This window comes from Anabrus simplex, chromosome 6, assembly GCF_040414725.1.
Source record: "Anabrus simplex isolate iqAnaSimp1 chromosome 6, ASM4041472v1, whole genome shotgun sequence".
In the NCBI taxonomy this organism is placed as follows: domain Eukaryota; kingdom Metazoa; phylum Arthropoda; class Insecta; order Orthoptera; family Tettigoniidae; genus Anabrus; species Anabrus simplex.
In genome coordinates, this window is record NC_090270.1 from 267771923 (window position 1) to 267797551 (window position 25629).

A 25629-nucleotide genomic window follows, 5' to 3' on the forward strand; every position below is an offset into this window, starting at 1 on the left:
GGGAATTGAATAATTAGTTGAATTATTTGTATGAAGATACTATTATCTCAAAAACGAAAAGTGTTGCAGACGTGAAAATTGGTATGTGGAATTCGCTTTAAAAGTAAAGAAACACGTATTCCTTTGATTTTGGAAAATCCAATGAAGAGGGGATGGGTGAAAGATTTAATTGAATTAACTGTATGAGGATACTTACATCTAATAAAAATTAAAGTTGTTACAGATGTACTTGGATCTCCTTTTAAAACAAAGAAACGCATTTTTGGGGGAAAATCATCTTGGGAGCGGATGTGAATTCCTTTTATGAAGACACATATCTCAAAAATGGAAGATGTTACAGTCATGATAATTGGTATTTAGAAGATCCTTTAATAATACAGAAAAAAGTATTTCCCCCCCCTCCCCCGGAAAATTCACTTAACGGGGCGAGTGTGAAAGGAAGTAAAAACAAGTGAATTCTTTTTATGGGGATAGTTATATCTCAAAACTAAAGGTACCAGACATTGGTATTTGGAATCTCCTTTAAACATAAAGAAACACGCCTTCTTTTTTTTTTGGGGGGGGGGGGTAAATCAACTTCACGGCGGTGGGGTGAAAAAGGAGTTGAGACCAATTTATTTTACTGTTCATAATGTACTTGATTCTGATCATAAACCAATCATTTTTAATCTTTCCTGGGTTCATTTTCAAGAGCCATCTTTTCCTTTGGAGAACTTTAAGTTAGATTACAGTAGATTCTCCTGGCTTATAAATAAAAATTTAAACACATTTGAAATAAACGATAGGAATGATATTGACCGTGCAATTGTTCACCTCTATAATAAGGTCAATAATGCACAGAAGTATATCATTCATATCGCCAGAAATCCTGCGCAATTGCCTACGAGCGACAATGGTGCTGGTCACATTGTCAGCAATGACAAATGCAGTAGATGTAATTTACCATCAAGTAGCAGTCTTGCATCTTGCTGCAGGGTCAATAATAATAATAATAATAATAATAATAATAATAATAATAATAATAATAATAATAATAATAATAATAATAATAATAATAATAATAACAATAATAACAACAATAACCTAAATTCAACTAATATTACCCACCCAAATAATAATAATAATCTTCTGGACCATCGTCAAAATGTGCAGACTGCACTGGAAATGGGTCCTGACCAGGTAATGACTATGAATACAGTCCAGCCGCGGGTTCAGTGTTGCCAAGGCACCCAAGATGACACCTTGCCAGATCTCCTCAAGGATTTGATCCACATTAAAAATGCTTATAGGAAAAGATAGGAAAAGATGGCAAAGATTTAAGGACCCGATTGACCGGGTGAAATACCTGGACCTAGCCCGGGAAGTTACAAAATCGATTGCTGGAAAGAAAGATTGAAAAATGGGAGAAACTTTGCCGTAATGTCTCAGAAAAGGAATGAGATCACGAATTTTGGGAGATTATATATAAAATGTTAAGCATTCAATTATAAATTTCAGTATAATACCATAGCGAAGCACGGGTATCTTTCTAGTTTCATATAAAAAGAATGAGATGGTGCTTAAACTAAGGACAGAACAACTAGCGTACCTAGGCAGCTTAATACAAGAAAATTAACAAAACGATAAGGAAACAAATTAGTGCGGAAGACAAGCAGAAACATTCCTCAAAAATTATAAAAGGTCTGCATGGAATAGAAAAAGAGTGATATTCAAGATGTACTATATCCCAATACTGACAAATACATCAGAAACTCAGGTAATGAGGGGACAAGAGAAAAGCAGGATCCAGGCTATTGAGATAAAACTTTTGAGAAGCAGAACAGGAGTAACAAGAAAGGATAAGATTAAAAAATGAGAAGGTTAGAGAACTAGTATAAATAGAACTATTACAGGGTCAGATAGAGGAATCAAGGCTTAGATGGCATGATACGTGAAGAGAATACCTAGGAAGATGAATGAGATGGAAGTGGAAGGCAAAAGGCCAAGAAAAACATCACTGGTCAGCTGGCAGAAAGAAGAGGAGTATGTGAAGAAAATACGGCGGGACTGGACCAAGGTGAAGACAGAGAGATGGCGGGAAGAAAATAGAAGACAATAGGGAGGCTTATGTTCTAAACACACCCGGCCAGTGGCTGTAAGCTACACAAGATGATGTATTCAATCATAATTTTATTCATAGAGAAGACACTCAACTATAAGAATTGATGCAATAAAAAAGCATGCATCATTGCAACAGATTAGAATTCTCATGTCATAGCTACTACTGGAACAACCAGCAAACTGTTTCTTGATTTTAAAAAAATGTAACTTACACAATGAGTTAAACATGTGTTCTATGACCTTTTTGGTCACATATATACTCATGATACTGCTCTCCTATAAGAGCAATGTTCATTCTAAAGAAAAAATAATGGTGAAAATGACTGTGCATCAAAGTAGAAAATTGTGTCAGATGATTTGCTGTAAGCTATGATATTAGCTAAGGTAGTAGTTGTAATACAGATGGACTTTAGTCATCTGATTACTCACAATTTCTTGCAGTTCTTTGTTTAAGAAGTCACTGAAGTCTCATGATTTTGAGGCATTTAAAGAATTTTATAAATTTTAGGAGCAATTAGTTTTAATCTGTCATAGTTTCTCCCAAGTAAGAGCAATATATTCGGGATGCTTTAGGATGAATATATATACATCAACAAAGTAAACTAGTAAATAAGAGAAGGCCAAATTTAACTGGTACAAGAAATTTTGCATCACTGGCCCACTTCCGAAAACACTGGCATATATGCACCTGAAAATGAGTGTTATCAGCAGCTTAGTGGTTTCCATCTTTATTTTCATCAACAAATTTGTCTAAGACATCTTTATAATCTAACTGTACAATTAAATCATTTTCAATGGCAGCACAGCGAGCTGGACCAAGTGTTGCTGAGTTTGAAATGACTGTAAATAATTCTAGATATGTTCCTTCTAAGCTCCTGATGAACTCATTACTACTTCCCAGGTTTAGTTGAGGTGAGTTGTGGGAGAGTCACTCTTGAAAACTCTTCTTTCTTGATATTCAAAATTAAGGTAATGGGAAAGAGAGAAAATGCAAGAACAGGGAAAAGTAAAAAAGTTAATGTAGGTGTAAGAAGCTAAGGAACACAGTAAAAAATGGGCTTAACTCCTTTGTGCAGGATGATGTGTCCTGTTGTATCGAGAAATTTGCACAGCTAACACTTGATTTCAATTGGTACTGATAAACAATACACTAAGAGTGAGCCTTTTGTAATGCTCAGTGAAACCTGTCTCAACAGCATTTTCATTTAGTTGTCACCTCAACAAATGGCCATTTTCCTCAAGAACCAATTAATTTTCCCATAATGCTTGTGTTATATCCTCTCCTTTAAATGGCCACCAGATACCTCAATCAGCAGTCAGACAAATTTCACGAACTGACCTGTAGTCCAGTAAAATTATACATTTTGGTATGTAAAAGGTTGGGTAGTTTTAATTTTTTGATATGTTGTTACTGTTGGGCCTGTACTGTAAAATCCAAATTTTTGACCTTCGTGTGCTACTTGGTATTGGAAAAAAATCAAAATACTTTACATTTTCTCGGATTTTTCAAAATATCTCTTAAATGGCTGCGCCAACAAAAATCATCATTCACTCCAAATTTAAAGTAGAGTAAACTGCTACAGTTTGAGCCGAAATTCAGCTCAGCAGATTATGTAGCGATTGAGATACAGGCTTACAAACAATCATGTTTTTATCAAAAAGTTGCTAAGTTGTAATTTTTCATCGAATTTTGTTAAATATCTCCTAAACTAAGCAAACGTCCCATGAACAATTTTAAAGGTGAGTAAATTTGCTTTACATAGAGCATAAAAGGACATTTCTATGGTCAATATTTCAAGATATGCATTGATTTGCTTACAGGCTATAAACAATTATCCACACAAACACAATTTTCGTACTTGCAATTTAGTTTTCAATCGACATTCATTGTCATTACAAATTTAAGTTTGGGGATCATGAAGCAATAAGAATGTATAAAAATACTTTTAAAAATGTGCACTAAGTTTGTATACCTCAAGTTAAAACTAGGGCATTTATTTGTAACACACTGATCAGAACATGTTAACAGTTTTTGCTGTTTCGAGGGGCCAGGTCAGACCTCTTCAAGCTCTGTCTCCTACTCCTCGTCCTTATCATCCATCTCATTATAAATATTTTCCACATCTTTCATACATTCATTTATGGACGTTGGAGTGCCGTCTTCATCTTTACAGCTGTCTTCAAAGAGAGAGATGTCTGGCACATTTTTGCAAGCTTCTCCCAAGGTATACTGTAGGTTCACAAGGAAGAACATAATCAGGCCTGCTTCCCAGCAACCACAAACGATCTTGTACACTTTCCTGCAGCTGCAAGATATTAAAGGAGGGATTCAAGAGCCGCATCTCTTTCCATTTTTGGGGGGAGGGGGGAGGCCAAATCGGTAGGTACCCAGCCCCACTCAAGAGGAATTTTCTCATGTCCTAACCACTTCTGTATTTGATGGTAACAACTCAAGACATGAAATTGTGCTGCATTCACAGTTGAGGGTAAATGTGCTAGACTGGATTGTGCTCTTGTTGCTGACTGGGTAAACAGATGGTAGCGCAATTCCCTGAGACCGGATACAGAGGTTCTGAGATTACCAATATATAAATGAATCAGAGAAGCTTCACCTGCCTTAGCCACTGGTCAATGGATGCTTCACGATTTCTTCCAGGAGTCTGTTTTTTCTATGAGTGTGCAAAATTTAGTCTCCCCGTGACTGACGAGTGTACATGTCATATCACACCAACTAAAGCTGTAGATAAACAAAAAAATCCTTTCACTGCACTTGTATTTAAATGACTTTGTGCAGTACAACGTATCAGGCGTCCTCCCGTTTCCATATTTTCTGAAGTGAAAGTTGTCGTTCGTTGGAGTTATTGCTGTTAGGACTGGTGAATGTCTTCATCAACGACAAAAATGTTCTCATAAGGATCCAGAAGAAACGACTGTCTCAACAATTAGTACATCTACATCCTCTATCCTGCCTGCTGTCATTTCTTGATGGATACAGTACTTTTGCATCCATCTCTTGGCACAGGCCAGAGTAAAGTGTAGCTTCCACTGAAGTTCCAGTCAACATCCATGGCTGTGACAATATGGGAGTTGCTGGGGTATGGGTAGTGCTGAGTAATGACATTCAGAGTATGACTATTGCATCTGAGTGTTATGAAAGGTGCTGCTCATAGGGTCAGTCGTGCTGCAATAGTACTTTCTGACCCAATGAGGAAAGCAATGGCAAACTACCTCACTCCTCATCTTGCCTAGTACGCCTCATTTTGGTGCTGCCATTGGTTTTTGGGGTTTCCTTATAACTGCATAACCTTTGGTGGTGCTATTTGAGGATCCAACCAGCCTCTGGGTTGATGACCTAACAGACAGACATCCATCCTCTACTGTCTTTTTTACCGTCGTCATACTTCCTCTTTGCAGAACCTTTTTCAGGAGATCAATGAAATGTACTTTATTGCATTCATTTGGGAAAAATAAATCTTTAGAAATTCCTGGACATGCAGCTTCACTGAATAGGATATCATGTGATGAATAAAAGTTTTTCCGTCGAATACATTCCGCACTTTTCGTGCCCCTCCCAGTCACATTATAAGGATATCCATCAAACAATACAGCAATATCTGAACCATAGTGTACCTGTATGTTAGACAACTCTTAGCAATGCCTGCAAAATTCAAATTCCACTGCCGAACAACTTTATGAAGTAGGATGACCTCCACCCACCACCACAAAATTACTTTTTCTGCGATAGAATCTGTGGTTAGTGTAAATGCTGAAAATAAAGATTATTTAGTCCCCTTTCGGATGCCCTCTTCCCTAAACAGTGACAAAGGAAAGGACAAAGTTCAAACGTGAGAAAGATCTGACTGTTTGGTTACACAAATTCTGTGAAAGAATGTCAGTGGGTCCACAGTATTCTTTTCTTTCTCAAAAGTAGCACTGTTGGTAACTGAAGCAAGTGTGATCACTAGAAATGGGAATTTACCTATTTGCCTATTTTATTCCTGTGTTCAGAAACGTAGGCTTTTGAGATATAAATCCATTTTAGGGCCTCTTTATCTATATTTTGTTGGTTTTATTGTGCCTATAAATGCCTATTTCAGGGGTTTGTGCCTAATTGGAGTATAAATGCCTATTTGATGCCTTTTGACTGTCTTTAAAAAAAGCCAATTTTCTTCCATTGCATGATATTGTAGCTAGTGTGCTCGACAGAATTATTTTCTCTTATTTTCAATATATGTTTACCCCATGAACAAAAATGCAAATTCTCAGAAGTCACCAGAAATAGTTCTAGGGAAATTTCCATCAGGAGAAACAAGGAACAATTTGACCTCGAAGCCTTCAACTCCTCCATCCTCCTAAGTCCTAAAACATATGCGAGAACCAGTCAACGTCGAACTATGTTGCACAACCCATATGCACTGTACCTCCCTTTTGATGCAAACTCTTGTACGCGTACGCTTTATGTTCAGAATGTGTTGTGAGTTATTGTGAAGTGGAAGAAGAAAAAGAAGTGTGTTTTGCTGCAATGCCCAAAGAAAAATCGTCGAAGTCGTACTGGCTGAAGCAGTGGATCACAGGGGATCCCAATTTCACTACGGATAGAAGGGTAGTCTGTCAAGCTTGCAGTAAGAAGGTAAATTCGTTTGTTCCTTTTACCTTTCTTTGTGATTGAGAACTATGATCGCATTTCATTGTAGCACATATAGGCCTATTAATTTATGCATTGTGGCAAGTTGTTTTGTTGCAATGCTGTATTAGTCGTGAACTTTCAATTATTCCTTTACAGTGCTAAAATGTAAATCATTACATTACTGAATGAGGAGTTAGAACGCCGGTGGTCTCTTGTCACAGAATGGATGAAAATTAAATCGGTATTTTGAACTGCAATTCATTTCCTGTGAAAATAGAGATTTACAACTGAAATGCAATTTTTAAATCTCCCTTTAAAAATTGTGAACCGAGCTCGATAACTGCAGTTGCTTAAGTGCGGCCAGTATCCAGTATTTGGGAGATAGTGGGTTCGAACCCCACTGTCGGCAGCCTTGAAGATGGTTTTCCTTGGTTTCCAATTTTCACACCAGGCAAATGCTGGGTTTGTATCTTAAGTAAGACCACGGCCGCTTCCTAACCACTCCTAGCCCTTTCCTGTCCCATCGTCGCCATAAGACCTATCTGTGTCGGTGTGACGTAAAGCAACTTGCAAAAAAAAAATCGTGAATTCTACTGCACTTCTAAGCCTTCGTGAAACACAGGTTGCAGATCCAACATAGCCCAGCTAGGACGATGCCACAGCGTGTTTTACAAGGTTGCCAAGACTATCTTTACAAGACCAGGCCAGCGAAAAGACCGTTGATCTGGATTGGTGAGGTCTGGTAAGTAACCGTTGTGCTTGGAGGGGGGGGGGGGGGGGGGGAAGCAAAGAGAGTCTGAGGGGCATAAGCTCCCAGGTTAACAAGCCTCTAGCATCCCATCAAGAGTCTTACTAAATTGTGACAAAAATAAGGTTATGGGCGCATGTCACGACAATTTCAAATTATGCAGTTTCTAATTTCCAACAAGGATTGCGGCCTTGTGGGCACACATAATGCAGGATCTATTGCAGGCAACAGAAAATAGTCTTCATAACAGCTGACCTGGCTGACCAAAGCTTGCGAATAGAAACAAATAAAATGTTCACAAATCTGAGATTACAGTGCCTCCGTTTTCATTCATTCTTCTTCTAGGTTCCTAATTTGGTCGCCTATGGACCGGATTGAACCTAAGGCTTTCTCTTCTTCTCCTCCTCCTCCTCCTGCCAGAACCTCTTCATCCTTTCACGTCTAATCTTCCTTTATTTCTCAGATATGACCAATTTGGGTCTACATTTTGGTGGTTTCTCCTGGAATGTTTTGATTCTGTTCACTCAGCTTCTAAATTCTTTTCTGTTGTGAATCATATCCATTGTAAGTTCACTTTCTATCACATCTCTTTTTAACTCTTCTACCCACTTCGTCGAAGCTTTCAGTCCAGTGATGTACTTGAATATTTTCTTAGCCATTTCTCACCCATTCTTTCTAGATGCCCATAGAATTTTAGCCTTCGCTTTCACATGATGACAGTGATTGTTTTCGGTGTATTTGTAGAGATCATCATTTTTTATATTCCTCCACTCCCCATCAGCATTTTTCTGTGGTCCTAAAATTTTCCTTAAGATTCTCCTTTCCTTTTTTTTCAAGATATTGAAGCTCACCCTTCATTACCAGGCTCTCTGAAGCATAGGGACCCTCTGGCTTTACCACTGTGCTGTAGTGTCTAAGTTTCGCTTTCATTCTTGTATATAAGTAATAATATTGCTAGGGCCAGCTTGGTGGGTCCTTGGCAAGCATAAATGATGGATCTCTCCTCTACGCTATTCTGGTATCGTTTCACGTCTTTTTTATTCTATTTTTCACCCGGTGAACTCAACACGATACTGCCTAATTATAACTGAAAATCCTTGAGGACATATTTCCATGTTCCTTGTTCCTACTTTAAAGATTTGTACTTCCAGAAACATCATCTCTAATAGTCTTTTTTATGAAACAACTGCATGATATATACTAAGCATTATTACCAATTAGCTCAACTGTAGAAATTTAAGATATAGGGACAATGTAATTTATGTCAATTTTATTACTTCGAGATCAAATGTGAGAAAAATACCACATAGATCAACTTAGAAATATTGCGATGCAACTGGTACTTGTACAGGATTCTGTATCAATGCAGCCTTTCTACCAATCCACTTTAGGCAGCGACCAAAAACCATTTTCTTCAGACTTATGCACTGCAATGTTGGGAGCTAATAAGCCCCTGCATTAACCGGAGCATCTTCAAATTTCAACGAGCTGCCAGGAGCAATCACCAAGTTGGAGAAGAGTTGCATGTCCTTGGTGGAGTAATTTAAGATTGTGGAAGAAGTCAGGGGAGTTTTGTCCGAAACTCTGGGAAGGCAGTCGCTGTCAGCGAAATAAAACCAGATGAAGTGACTTCACTGAAGTTTTGTCCAATCACTTAATGTGATGTTGAGAGATCTTTCTCTCAGTACAAAAATATTATACATGAGAGGAGAACAAGATTGTTACCGGAAAATATTGAAACGTTGCTTCTAAGTTCCTTTTCTAGTAATTGAGTGTGTTATTAAATTATAAGTAATTTTTTCATGCCTATTTTGTTGCCTATTGTACATGTTAGTGCTTATGTAAATGCCTATTTTGGCTAATTTAAGAGCCTATATGCCTGCCTATTTTAACTGTTTTTAGTGCCTATAATTCTTGTCTCTAGTGATCACTTTATCTTTATGTTTGAACTGAACGTTCTTATACCTCTTCCTTTCACTTTTGTCTCATCACCTTTACTGAAACCACAGTGGAAAATAAAACACTCATTCATTACAGAAGTCATGGGTGTGGAAGTTGACATGATAATCCACACTGATCTCGAATGGCCATTGACAGTGGAATGTGGGCGTGAGCAACACAATGGCTATATAATGGTAGTTACACTATGTGTAGACAAAATGTAACCAAATAAATGACAAAAGGCGACTAACGAAGTTTCAAAGCGAGGGCAGATGCGGTAAACATGGCTGCTGCGCATGCGCCTATCGCAAGTCAAGAAGCCTGATGATAAAGATCTGTTCCATCCACAGCGACTTGCAAATTGAGGTGCTGTTCTGTCTCAAAGTGGCAGTGCAATGTGCTTTGGTTACATATTTACAACAGGGCTTTATTTTTAACTTCTGGCCGAAAACAGAGCATTTTCTTTTTCCGCTGCCATGCGAGTGATAGCATCGGTTCTGTCTTTGAAAGCCGGTCTATAGCCTGCGATGGCGAGTGCTCATTGGAGGAGTGCTCAATCAAAGGTGGAAGCCCTGGATTGTTCATTTGCAAAGATGCTTTCATTACAGCAGCACATCTTCATGTGTAAAAAGTATTTTGAGTATGAAGCAGCATGTCGGGTGCGTGTTGTATTCGTTCGGAACTTTCCTGGTGAAGTGCCAACTTCTAGAAAAGCAGTTCACAATATTGTGAATAAATCTGACAGTACTGGCTCAATTTAAAACAAGAAACACAAGCACAGACAGTATTAACACAGGAAAAGCTAGCCTAGATGAAATTTGTTCAAATCATAAACAATCACAGAAAAACTCTCTCGAAATTAGAAGAAGTAGGGGTTTCAGTTTTTTCTGCTCAAAAGAGCAACAAAGCTGCTAAAACTATGATCGTACATATTTACACGGGCCAACTGTTTAAAACCTGGTGATCCAACAGGAAGAGTGCGATACTGTAAGTGGTACTTTACAATACAAAGGCTTTTATTATTTCCTCCTATTCAACACAGATATCCATCTTCGGATGGAATGATTTTTAGCCAAAAATGTCTCAGCTCATCTTTGAGCCATCTTCAGTGAAATGTATTAAAGAGTTACATGAATGAATGTAGAATAAGTAACACTAAAAACAATGTGAAGAAGCTTATAAAATCCGAGTAGAACATGATTAATATACCTAAAACAAGCAGGGTTACAGCGAGGTTAGAAACTTCTGTGTCTAAATTTTTTTATATTACTCTAAAATGAGGGTAAAATCTCCATTATGAAGTTGGAACTGTCCATCTTCAATATATCACTTATGCATATGATCTGGAGGGCAACAGAAGCCAGTGAACGTCTACTAATTGGACACAAGACCTCAAGACCAACAAGGTCAGGCCAAACTATTCATTAAATTACATCTGGACTTTGCAAGACGCTGACAGTTTCCACTAATTGAGTTACACAACATTGTACCAGGCATTTTCTTACATATTCTACATTGTTTCCTGAACCGAATGCATCCAGTTATCTTGCCTCCGATGTTGACTCATCTCTTTTCATCCAAACTTTCACAAATGATTTCCTCCAAGTAAAGGTTAACTTTAAAATACCAGGCATTGATAAATCATTGTTTGATACTTGTGCGTAAAACATCAGCAACGATATATCGTCCTTTGAACAGCATACCTTACTATCTGCATATAGTACGATTAGGAAGGGCAGATGGCAATATCTTACTTTCTGTTTCCATAGAGTGAAGAACGTAGTTTCTAATTTCACCACTATGTGGCACATTTGTTTATTTATTTACGCACTTGGACGGCTGCACTGCAGAGGGATTAGAGATCGGGCCAGCTAGGAAGACAGCCGGTGAGGGTAAGTGTATGAGTGAGAAAGCAGAGCCATGGGAGCGACTTCCCCTTCTCGCTCAGTGTTCTGGCGACATACAGTTGACCCAAAATATTTGTTATAACTGACATGTAACACTCCACAGATTTTCAGTTAGTGGAATTCCCTCCCAGCTGTAAATTACAGACATACCTAGCCAAAATGAATTTATTTAGAAGTGTTACAGATAACAGTAGATTTATGGAATTAGAACATAATTTAACTTCGTATTATAGTAGCTGTCAAAATCTTTTTCGTTTATCAATTTGCTTAGCCATTGTTTTCAATCATTAGATGTAAAATTAACTTTACAATGCTGTAGATGTACAGTGTAGAATATGTTTTGGTATAGCAGCAGGCTTCATAACCTGAGCCACGTCATGTAAAATAAGTCTATGATAATAATAATGATAAGATAATATGCATCAAGAAAGAAACGCACTATAAGAAAATTGATAAAACTCTCAGATACTATGTGAAAAAGGAGGATAAATTATTGCGGTCATCTTCTCAGAATGAACTCTAATAGATTAAGCAAACAAATCTTCAACTTCTTCCGTAGCCGCAAAACAAACCCAACAGGTTTAAAGAAACTGAAAAAGACTTAGTAGAAATAAAATTTACAGAACACTCACTATTTGATCAAACAGCTAAAGTAATAACTAAAGATGAAAATAAAAGGTTTTAAAATGAATCTACATTAAAAGCCAAATCTATTATCTCGGAAGACGAGAAATGAAGATCAGAAACAATGAAGAAATACTGGGCGCTAAGAAAAGAACAACACACAGAGAAATGATTAATTCAACATACCCCAAAGAAGGTGAAATGAAATAATAACAATTACTTTTGCCACAAGGCGAGAAAGCAGCGTTAGACTATATGATCATTTGTCCCTAGTTCTCTTGCTCTCTTTTAAAATAAGAAACATGAGTTAACGGTATGATATATATAACGATATAATGGTTTGCAGGTACAGAAACAAAATATCATTCATAAAAGGAAACAATATATGCTGAATACATGGGACGTATGTATATAGGTTTCATCCATGTACACTAAAGGCCTATCCTCAGCCCGATACTGAGCATTTTTTAAAATAAACAAATCTTTAGTATTTTATGTCATGTTTTTCCATTAGGATGCGCTTGTTAGAGTTATTTTCCAACAATATCCTAATGATCGAGGCATTCGCTTGAGACTAGTATTGGATCCTTTGAACTTTAAACCTTTCTATAACTTTGCACTAATTTTTGAAGCAGTAGGTAAACATTTTTCAACTCAATAAAATTTGTTAACAATACAACGTGTGGCACCTTCATCAAAGTCGTCCAGTCCAGTAACATTATTTGTGAGCATTCTTTTTTTGTTTGGTGTTTCAAACAGACTATCCACAGGTTTTCCTAATTCCATCGCTTTTCGTTTCAGCTCTTAATCCGTGGCAGAGAACTTTCTGACACTCCAATAGCTGCTGCTACTCTTTCATGCATTTCCTTACAATCTATCAAACTTTTCTTCCCTTGCCTCCCTTCTCATAAAGTCTATAACGTTCGAGATCGCTGCACGAGTCTCACTCTTTAGCATCTTACGATGCAGGCTACTTTTAATCCCTTCCATGCTGTCATAGACGGGCTTAAAGTACACTACCACTAACCACAGTTACTACAGAACGAGAAATTTGAAAGCAGAGTGCGACAGCTGAGTCCAAACTTATGCACTGAACTGTCCTTGTAGCAGGAGCTCTCTTAGGACGGGATGAGCTATGCTGGATCGTCCAAAGTGCGCGTGCGCGACCAGGCGTGTTCCTGGCTGGCCCGATCTCTACCACATTTTATCTGTTAATTTAATTTTGAATTATTTTTGTTGTTATTTTGGAAATTTGATTTCCTTTTGTATTCAAAGTATTCAGAAAATATTTAAAACAAAGATATTTAGAAGCTTAACAGTACTGTAATCATTATCTGTAGCAACCATCCTCAACATTTCCTGCAAATTTAAAGTCAAAATATTCAAAATTGTAAATGATGTGGTGCTTTTAATAGGGACTTTCAAAGTGCTACTATTCAGCCTGGGATTCTTAGCATGAGAGCATGGTACTAAGAGGGTTAAGCAAATCTGATGATAAGCAGCAGCCCTGTCTAACTCCTCTCCCCAGTTTGACTTCTGTTAATTCTCCTCCTATTCTCACTCTCGCTGTTTGGATGTAATACAATTCCTTGATCAGTCCCCCACCAACCTCACTCTCTCTCTCTTTCTCTCCATTCAAGTCCATGCTTTTTGAATATCTTTGTGAGCTTATCCCACCTCGTCCTGCCAAACACAAGAAATCTAATAAATCTTCCTTTTCTTTTTTTTCGGTGAATATCTGGCAACCCTATTCATTTATTTATTTATTTTATGCCTTTGTATGTGGCAAAGTTAGGGCTCACGGTCCTCTCTTACACTTAACCACAACATGCAGTACATAGTCACATAACTTGGAAAAATAACATTAACAGTCTCTAGGAACTACCTAAATTAATAGAGTAATATTATAACAGATAATTGTTATTTTTAATGATTAATATTATCTAGCCTATCTACATCACCTAACAATAGCTCTAAATCATACTTGCACTCATACACACTAACATTCATACAAGTTGATCACGTATTTAAGAGGAAATCTTGACAAGACCGTTTAAATGAGACTATTGAAGTGCTGTTACATATACTGACAGGGAGTGTTTTCTATAGCCTTGCCCCAGACACTAGGAAAGAGTGGCTGTATACAGCTGAGTGATTAACCGGTATCATAAGGGTAGAAGTCGATCTGGTAATATGTCCATGGGTAAATGAAAGGTTTTCGGTATATTTTGTATGAAAAGTGATTTTCGTGTCTAGTTATTGTTATATCGAGATAGTTTAAGGTGTGATTGTTTTCAGTTTCTTTGGTAAATTTTATGCAGGGGTCTATTGTGTTAAGTCTATCCAATATGATATTTTCGTCAGTGGATCTATTATCAATGATGACGAAAATGTCGTCAACAAATCTGCACCAAAAGAATATATTGTCTATTTTGCTGATAGATGTGTATTCTAAGTAGTCTATGTAAATTTCGGCCAGTATGCCAGAAGCAGGAGACCCCATTGGTAGGCCTTGTTGTTGGTAGAATGTGCCGTGAAATCTAAAATAGTTGTTATTAGTGGCGAATTCGAGTAGCTTCATAAATTCTTCAATTTCTAGAGTTGCTTAAATTGCTGTATTTTCTAAGATTAGATTTAATTATTTCTATAGTATTTTTGGTGGGAATATTGGGATACATGTTAATTATATCGAATGATGCAATGGTATGGTACTGCTCTATTTTTAGTTCTTTGGTTTTGTTGCAAAAATCTATTGAATTCCGTATAGTTTTGTTTGCTAGGAATGAGTAATGTTTCTTCAGGAATTTTTGTATGAATTGTGAGAGTTTATATGTTGGGCTTGTTCTGTAATTTATGACAGGTCGCATTGGAATATTTTCTTTGTGTATTTTTGGATAGGCTTTTGCAGTCAGTAGTTGGGGATTCATTACTATCAGATTTGTAGATTCTGTTTCAGTAAGTAAAAAATGTGTGTTCTTTAATAAGGTTTTGAGATTTCTTTGTATGTTGTTGGTTGGGTCTTTACGTATGATTAGAAAGGTGTTGTCTTGGAAGCATTCTTTGGTTTTTGTTATGTATTCATCCTTATCGATGATAACAGTGGTGTTGCCTTTGTCGGCTTTCGTTATGAGTAGGTTGTTCTGTTTTATTTTGTTTTTAAGTTCATTTATGTGTACTTTATTTGCAGTGTTATTGTTAGGATTATTGTTTCGAATTTTGTTAATGTATTGTGGTAGCCTTTTTACGATTTTGTGTCTGACTTCTTTGCGTAAATCGTGTGGAATCTTTTGTATGGCGTTTTCGGTTTCTGTAACAGTAGTTGTAATGTTCTGGAAAGCTGACATGTTGCCCCAATTATGTTTGAGTCCCTTGCTCAATATATCAGTTTCCGTTTCGTTAAACGTGGTTTTTGTGAGATTTTTTACTGGTGGGTGAAATCTATTTTCAATGACTTTATTGGAGTAGGTTGGAGGATTCACATTCGTAATTACAGTCGTTAGTTTCGGGTTAGATAGTTGTTTTAGTGCTTCTAGTTTCTTATTTAGTGTGTTCTGTTTTTTGATTGCTGGGTTCTCTATTTTTTCTTTAGTGATGTGTTGAAAATAATCCCAGTAGCTGTGCGGAAGCTCTTGGGATGCCTTCAAGTGTGTTTGGTATAATTCGTTGTTAAGGTGTTGCTTTCTTTTTAACCAAATTTTATTGGTTCTCTTTTTTGTGTTACATGTCTGATTGGTGGATCTGTGTTTATTGTTGTACTTATTGAGAAATTTGGGTGTCAAATCATTTGAAAGGCATTCCTTCAGAAAGGCAATGCTTTTTGTTGCGTTCATTAATTTGATCTTTATGTTTCGTTATTTATATGCCTCTCGTTTTGCCTGGTTGGCTGTTATATCTTGATTTACTAGTTTCATTTCCATACTGATAGTTCCTTATGTATAGACAAGAAAAGGTTTCACCTTATCAATACCAATTTTATTACTGTAAGAGTTAGCTTACAGGACCGGTTTCAACTTTAAATAGTCATCATTAGCTGTACATGCATACCTTTACATATGTGTCAAGCATTAGTTAGTATATGGCTTTTTCTAAAGGGAGATGCCATGGGGAAGCATCATGTCTAAGTAGCCAAATTGGGCAGGGATGGTTTTATTGAAAATGGTATTGGTTTTTTCTGTAATTTCATTTATATTGTAATTGGGATTGGCGTATTGGTCTAACAATATGTACATTTAAGCACTCTAGAAATTGAAGAATTTATGAAGCTACTTGAATTCGCCACTAATAACAACTATTTTAGATTTCACGGCACAATCTACCAACAACAAGGCCTACCAATGGGGTCTCCTGCTTCTGGCATACTGGCCGAAATTCACATAGACTACTTAGAATACACATCTATCAGAAAAATAGACAATATATTCTTTTGGTGCAGATTTGTTGAAGACATTTTCGTCATCATTGATAATAGATCCACTGACGAAAATATCATATTGGATGGACTTAACACAATAGACCCCTGCATAAAATTTACCAAAGAAACTGAAAACAATCACCTTAAACTATCTTGATATAACAATAACTAGACACAAAAACCACTTTTCATACAAAATATACCGAAAAACCCACACATTCATCGAACACAATCAAAAAAGATTCCATCCATTCCAATACTCATTAAAAAGTAGCTTACTACAGCATGATCTATAGAGCTTTCAATATACCGTTAACAGATGACTTAAAAGAGGAAATATGACTAATCCACGAAACTGCTAAAAATAATGGATACAAAAAAAAAAAAAAAAAAAAAAAAAAAAAAAAAAAAAAAAAAAAAAAAAAAAATTGGTCAATACAATTATTCAAAAAATCAAATCTCAACCTAAAACCAGATTGACAAAAATAGACAAACCTAAAAAGGATTACGTATTATTTACTTACAACAATGCACACACATATCCCGTAACAAACATCTTCAAAAAACATAACTTAAAAATAGCATTCAGGACCATGCACAATACCAGGATAATCAATAGTAACAACAAGTACAATCAATCAGGAGTATACCATATCAGATGTAACAATTGTGAGATCAGCTATATTGGACGTACCGGTAGAAACTTCACAATCCGATATAACGAACACTTAAATGCCGTAAAACATAATCATTTTTCCGCAATAGGCCAACACATCGAAGAATATAAACACAGCTTCACGAACATCCCAAATGACATGAAAATATTAAAATATAAATCCTTAAGGCCCCTTGCTCAATATAACAGAAGAGTTTTACATATTGTTATACCAATACGCCAATCCCAATTGCAATATAAATGAAATTATAGAAAAAACCAATACCATTTTCAATAAAGCCATCCCCGCCTTAAAAAATGATTATCTCAAAATAATCAACAAACAGAACATAACACGCGCCATAGTACCGACGAACGACACGCCCAGCTCCACCCCTACCCCCACAACAGTAGCTCTCCCTATCCCTCCATCCATTCCCCTCGCAGCAGCAGACACAAACCTGAGGAGAACGCGATACAGTACATGCCAAGCTCTCAAATCCAACGCAACCCAGACACGACAGCAACAGTAAGTATACGTTCACATCAACACACACACGCACAGACAATCCTTCAGCTTATAACTCTATTCACACCCTTTTTTCGTCTTCCACAGATAATATATATCAGCATACAGCTATAGACCAGGAAGGAACCACCACTCTGCATCAAGAAATACTTACATACAATCAAGACCACAACTTCCCCAATACTTACAGATAATATTCCACTCACAGCTGCACATACTTACCTCCGTCTATATAACTGGATTTTGTTAACAACAGAGGCATTTCACCACACAAGTGGAGACATTTAAATATGCAATAAGTCTTCCTAGAGAACTACAGCATTGCCTACGAACGCAAGCACCGATTTATTTATAACACTAAAAAGCGAGAACAAAAATACCCGCAAGACGCGTACATTCATTTCTATGAAATGTTTTACATTTATTATTTTAAAGGATTTTAACATGCACTGTCTATTTTAACGTGTGACATATTAAATGTACTGTATATTACAGTGTGTTTAATGTATTTGTAATTTAAATTCAAGCTTAAGTTAGGTTCCATAAACAAATTCTAGTCTTAAGGAGATAGCTCCATACCTAGGTACCTGAATTATAGTATATAACCATTTTACATTCAACATGTCCAATTTGGCCACTTAGACATGATGCTTCCCCATGGCATATCCCTTTACAAAAAGGCATACTAACTAATGCTTGACACATATGTAAAGGTATGCACGTACAGCTGATGATGACTATTTAAAGTCAAAACCAGTCCTGTAAGCTAACTCTTACGGTAATAAAATTGTATTGATAAGGTGGAACCTTTTCTTGTCTATACATAAGTAACTATCAATACAGAAATGAAACTAGTGATGATGATGATGATGCTTGTTGTTTTAAGGGGCCTAACATCAAAGGTCATCGGCCCCTAATGGTACGAAATGAAAGAACAAAAATTGCAAAGGCATCCACTGACCAAAATAAAAATAAAATATGACATGAAGAATGAATGGATGGACAGGAACTCAACAAAACACAAAACAAACAAACAAACAAAAACCAGTGGATCGGATTCAATACAGATCGAAAATAACATTATTACCGACCAAGGAACCACTTATAAAGCACAATGATGCTTGGTGTCTAAAGGGGGTGCAAAATCCACGTCTAAGGCCCCAGGGAATGGTACATGTCGCGAGTAAAATAGAACCATGGTATGTGTCATGTTGGGGTATTAATCAGAAGTAGCGAAGACTCACGGTGTTCCACAAAAGATGGTACTACTCACAAGTATTGCAATACGTACAAGTAACGCAGACCTATGGTGTGTCTCACACAATGGCCCAACTCAGAGTCAACGCAAACCGAGAAGGTTCCCCACCTAGGTGTACTAAACACGGGCGCCGGTATTCCCGTGGTGTTCCTCACATAGTGGGTACTAATCACAGGCAACGCAGACCCACGGTGCTGCTCATATAGTGGTACAACTCACAGGCTACGCCCAGACCCGCGGTGTTGCACACATGGGTACGACGCACGGGTACTGGAATCCACCAGGCCAGGCTTTTACTGCTACTAATCACAAACCTATTTCGTACCGAATTTAGTGGTACTACTCGCAAGTACAGGCAACCTATGGTGTTCCCCGCGTGATGGTACGATTCAAAATTAGTTTCATGGTTCTAATTCAGTCAGCCCTTGGTCGCCCCTTTTAGTCGCCTCTTACGACAGGCAGGGGATACCGCGGGTGTATTCTACATGTGCGTCCCCCACCCGCAGGGGGTAGTGTGTTTGGTCCGCGAGAGGTATTTTATTTCCCTCAAGTCCGCCGGCAAGCCGGTTAGGACCCCCCTATCCGCCACCTGGGACGCGCCACGTGGGAGTATCACCTCTCCCCCTGCTACGCCACCGTAGTAGGTTCGTGGAAATGAAACTAGTAAATCAAGGAATGTGCCAGTGGCGGTTCGAATCCTGCATCGTTAAAATTTGTTTGCATCGGTATGATGTTCGAATACGTAAACACAGGCCCACGTTTGCCCCATTCAAAAAGTAGAATGACGGTGTTATTCACCTTGTCTCCTGCACATACTTCACTGGTTAGGGCCTGAATGTACTGTAATCTCTGCTGTCATTCGGCATGTTTTTCCAGAGGAATATGTTAACATGCTCCTCATTTATGGGGAAGCAAGACTAAACATGACCGAGCTCGATAGCTGCAGTCGCTTAAGTGCGGCCAGTATCCAGTAATCGGGAGATAGTGGGTTCGAGTCCCACTGTCGGCAGCCCTGAAGATGGTTTTCCGTGGTTTCCCATTTTCACACCAGGCAAATTTCGGGGCTGTACCTTAATTAAGGCCACGGCCGCTTCCTTCCAATTCCTAGGCCTTTCCTATCCCATCGTCGCCATAAGACATATCTGTGTCGGTGCGACGTAAAGCAAAAAAAAAACAAAAAAAAAACTAAACATGTGCGAGGCACTACGTCTCTACCAGGAACGGTATCTTCACAGGCGACATCCAGCTGCTAGGACATTCCGCCATGTTGAAAGACGTCTAAGGACAACAGGCGTGATTTTCAACCAGGCACCAGTTTGCGATAGGCCCGTTACATTGGGTGAAACAGGGATGAAGCTGATTCCTGCCCGTGGTGCTCCTGCATAGGTAACTGGATTAAAATTCCAGTACTGAACTGAACGTCAGCATTCCAGAAGTATCTACCAGTCAATATGACCCAATCGCTATATTCAGAACGGTCTTTATCAAGACCAACACTAACCATTATATCTGTAAATAATGAAGGTTTATCTCCATCTAAAGAAGGAATGTTACATCAGCTTTGTCAAACTTACAAATGTGATATATTATGCCTTCGGGAAATTCACAGGGATGAGCAACTACGGCAACCAAAAATAGCAGGAATGAGACTTGTGGCCGAGATACCCAACAGACAGTATGGCAGCGCTGTTTTTGCCAAACCAAATCAACAAATTTTGTTGTTTGCAGCTACCAATGAAAATCAAATCAAGATAATAACTGTGAAACTCAGTGTTAGAATGGGCTGATGATTTCCAGTTACAACTTATCAACTTATTCATGACCCCAAACTACCTCCATCCTTTAACAGCAGTAGATGGCGACGAGGCTTCAACCCAGACCTGATATTTGTGAGTGAACACGTAGCACAGCAATGTGTGAAATCAATGTGCAGTCCCATTCCAAATACCCAGCATCGGACCATAATGTGCCAACTTTTCTTTGCAATTCAACCAATAAAGGTTCCGTTTCGAAGGAGATATAATTTCAAAAAAGCAGACTGGGAGAAGTTCAGCTCAACCTTTGATAAAATAATATCATATAACCACCCAACACCAGATTTTTATGATCAGTTTATTGAAGCTGTGAAGGAAGCTTCCCGCGTTTCCATACCACGAGGATGCAGAGTTAACTATATACAAGGTCTAACTTCAGACACAGCTGCCCAAATGAACACATATATTTCACTGTTTCAGGAAGATCCATTCAGTGAAGACACTATCTCAGATGGAAGGAAACTGCTTTCCTCAACTGCAGAGGATGCTTGGATCAAACTTACGGAGGAAACAGACATGTCAAGGGATAGCCGAAAGGCTCGGAAGCTTCTCAAACAACTTAGCAACGATCCGACCAAGGGACCAGTCCATGCAAATGTTATGGCAAACCAAATCGCAAATCAGCTTGTCATCAATGGGAAAACAAATCACCCAATAAGGAAGATGGAACATAATACCCCAATAAACGAGGTTATGAAGTCCAGTAACCTATCACGACCATTTGAAATAACGGAATTACAGAAAGTGATTCAATGTAGCAAAAATGGAAAAGCGGCAGGATTAGATGATATCACAATAGAACAAATAAAACAGTTCAGTTCAACCACACAGGCATAGCTTTTAAACTTCAACAACTGTTTTACTTCCCTAAAAATTCCAAAAATATGAAGAAAATCCAAGGTGATCGCATTTCTGAAATTTGGAAAGGAACCTTCGAACCCCTAAAATTTCAGACCAATTTCCTTACTCTGCCACCTATACAAAATAATGGAAAGAATGTTGCTCACTCGCTTAATGGAAGTAGTAGACCAAGTCCTAATCCCTCAGCAATGTGGCTTCCGCCCAAGAAAGAGTTGCACAGCACAGATTTTACATCTAACCCAGCACATTGAGGACAGGTTTGAAATGAACAAGAGCACCGGTGTGGCTTTTGTGGATCTCTCAGCCACCTACGATACAGTAAATCACAGGATATTATTACACAAACTTTACAGAATGATTACAGATATCCAGGTAACCAAGATGATAGCTACTCTCCTGGAAAATCGTCGCAATTTTTGCTGAATTCCAAGGACACCGAAGCAGATGGAGAAATCAAAGGAATGGACTATCTCACTGCAGTGTACTGGCTCCTATTCTTTTCAACATCTACACTACTGACCAGCCATTTACAGAAAGTACTAAAAGTTTTATCTATGCCGATGACCTTGCACTTACTACTCAAACTGATACATTTGATGAAGCAAAGATCTCTTTAACTGTTGCAGTAGAAGAGCTAGGTACCTATTATGAGAAAAACCAGCTCAAACCAAATCCAGCTAAGACTCAAATTTGTGCGTTCCATCTGCGGCATGCACAGGCCTCTCAGAAACTCAAAGTACTATGGAAAGGGGAACTTACTGGAACACTACTTTACACCAAAGTACCTGGGAGTTATGCTGGTCACACATTGACATATAAGAAACATTGCCAAAACTTAAAACAAAAGATAGCTGCTAGAAACAACATTCTACGAAAATTATCAGGAACAAGTTGGGGAACACAACCACAAAATTAGAACATCAGCTCTAGCTCTATGCTACCCTGCAGGAGAATATGCCTCCCCGGTTTGGTACAGGTCAGCTCATATGAAGCAGGTCGACATCGCTCGAAACGAAAGCTGCAAGATCATTACTGAATGTTTGAAACCTACACCCATTGAGAAGGTCCAACTTTCAGCTGGTATTGCTCCCGGTGAGATTCGTAGGGAGGTAACAGCTAACAAAGAAAGGGTCCAATCATCATCTTCAGAAGCACATCCTCTCTATGAATATCACACGGACGCTAAAATCTAGAAAAAGTTTTCTCCGCACATCAGTTAACCTTGAGGGGAAAGCAGAGAATGCTAGAGTCACAATGTGGAAAGAAAGAATCAGCCACCTTTCCAACTGGATAGAGCTGAAGGAAAGTCTTCCATGTGGACACCAGGAGAAGTGGACAGTATGGAAAGCCCTTAACAGACTCCGTACAGAAGTCAGCAGAACAAAAGTAAATTTGCGGAAGTGGGGCTTCTAAAGTGATTCATCACTATGTGATTGCGGACAGCAGCAAACGATCCAACATCTATGTCAGTGTGTTTTATGTCCTTCAATGTGCACTATGAAAGACTTGATTGCAGCCTCCCCCAATGCTATTGACGTCACCCAATACTGGGCAAGCATCATCTAGCTCTCGAAAATTGTCGCTTTATCTATGATTGTATAATAGACCTATATATTTGTAGAGTAGGAATGTAGATATCATGTTGGTTTTTTTTAGTATCTGTAAGTAAAGTTGATACTTCTGACACAAATAAAGAAAGAAAGATTGGGTGAAACAGAAGAGACCGTTCTGGAGGCAGCTCTTAATAATACACACATCAGTACAAGGGCGACACCAGCCAGCCGTCTGTCTGGCGAATACTGCATGAACATAAATTTCACCCATGCCATTCTGAACTACACCAAGAGCTCCATGGACGGGATTTCGAAGCTCGAATGGAGTTCTGCCGGTGGCTATTAGGCAGACTAGACAATGATACAGCATTCGTATTGCACATCTTGTTCTCGGATGAATCGCGCTTCCTCAATAACGGGAACGTCAATCGCCACAACATGCACTATCAGAGTCTGGAAAATCCTCACTGGGTGTGACAGGCGGCCCACCAAGTATGATGGGAGTGAATGTTTGGTGTGGAATCTTGAGAGATCGCCTGATTGAACCTTATTTCTTTGAGGGCTATTGGTCGGGCCCATGCTACCTGCACTTTCTGCGTCAGGAACTCCCACTGCTGTTGGAGGATGTGCCCTTGCACGATCATTTGACGATGTGGTTGCAACAGGATGGAACTCCACCACATTCGACTTTGCCCATTCGTAACCATCAGAACGAGGAACTGCCAGGGAAATGGACAGGACGAGGAGGCCCTGTTTCTTGGCCCGCCAGATCATCGGGTTTAATGCCGTTAGACTTCTTCTTGTGGGGAAATTTGAAGAACGTCGTTTACACTCAAGCGCAGGAAAGCTCCGACCAGCTCCGGCAACTGATAACGGACGCCTGCCGAGCAATTACACCTGGAATGCTTCAGCGTGCAAAACGATCTATTGGACACTGGGCCTGAATGTGTATAAACCATAACGGTCAACACATCAAGCATTTGCTGCGATAAAACATTGTCAGAGCAGTTTTGTTCCTATTATTTCCAGTCTGTTGGAGTCCGGCCTGCTAACTAATCGGCCCTTCTTAGGGTCACAAACACATTCATTCACACACAATTTGCATGAATGTGGGTACTGAACTTGCATTGCGTGTGGTACATATTAAACAAATATTTCAAAAATTTGTGATCTTCGCCCCGAACTCGAACCTCCCACATGACATACAAGCCCGCTCCGCCACGCCTTACCAACTACACTACGGTTCCGTACGGTACACTGGGCAGCTAACAGCAAGTATTAGGTTTACTGTGGTCACAATATCAATTTAGTGTTTCGCCGGTGTGTCAGGTTCATATGATCTAGAAGGCACACGCATGTCTTCCAGTGTTTAATACGAGTGTAATGTTACGGCATCCTATCATGGTGAGGCGGTAAATACCAAGACATCTGGTTGTGTTGTCTGAGCATACCAGCAGGGCAGATGTTTTCAAGATGGAATGAATATTGTGGGTTGCATAAAACTACATTGGAAGGGGTGGCTGAATCACGCTGTATATAAAAAGTCTGTCTCAATAGCAACCAAATTGAAACACTACAAAAAAGGTCACCTAGCTACAAATTACATATGCATGTGAAATATTATTCAAAACTACAAACACAGTTGCAACAGACAGAGCACTGAAGTTGGAAAGGAAAATAGTGAGAAGCTGTTTAAATAAAAATGATCAAGTAAACGGAGTCTGGAGACCAGCTTGCAATGAAACAGTTTATAAAGAAATAGAACCTGTGACTAGCACAACAAAAAAGAAATTAATATCATTCTTAGGGCATCTAATACAGTTACCAAAAAATGATGCTTCTTGTTTTAAGGGGACTATCATCGAAGGTCATCGGCACCTTACCAGAAAATAGAATTAGTAGAAAAATTATGGAAGAGTAAGAATAATATTAGATGGATCACAGAACTTAAAGAAGACACGAGAGAGTTACATATTACAATAGAAGATTTAAAATACAAAACAAATACACTCAAGATATTGAAAGATAAACACACTAGACTACAGGAAAAAATATTTTGCTAGTTGCTTTACGTCGCACCGACACAGATAGGTCTTAGGGCAACAATGGGACAGGAAAGGCTAGGAGTGGGAAGAAAGCGGCCGTGGCATTAAGGTACAGCCCCAGGATTTATCTGGTGTGAAAATGGGAAACCACGGAAAACCATCTTCAGGGCTGCCGACAGTGGGGTTCGAACCTACTATCTCCCGAATACTGGCCGCACTTAAGCGGCTGCAGCTATCGAGCTTGGTCAGACGAAAATCAACAAGCAGAGAATAGGAAGAGCGATTCCAGAAGCAGAAAGAAAATTCTGTTCAGAAAAGATGAAACAGTATTGGGCTGACAAAAAGCAGAAAAATCTCCACAAACCTAAGTAGTCCTGTGTTGGCTAAAAAATTAAAGTAAATAATAATCTTATTTTCTGCACATTGTGCGCTTTTCCTCTTTATTATTTAATAATAATCTTAAATTTATTAAATATCATGCATTTGGCATGTCTCTCAGGTTAAACACTTAATTATATTATTACACAATCATGAACCAAGCTATTTGCATAATAAA

General features: G+C 38.5%; 1 protein-coding gene across 1 annotated transcript in view; it reads right to left on the minus strand.

Annotated features, from left to right (window-relative positions):
- The window catches only part of LOC136875724 (XK-related protein 6), a 66650-nt gene that overhangs the window by 40095 nt on the left and 926 nt on the right, over nt 1–25629 (minus strand). The gene's annotated exons all lie outside the window — the stretch shown is intronic.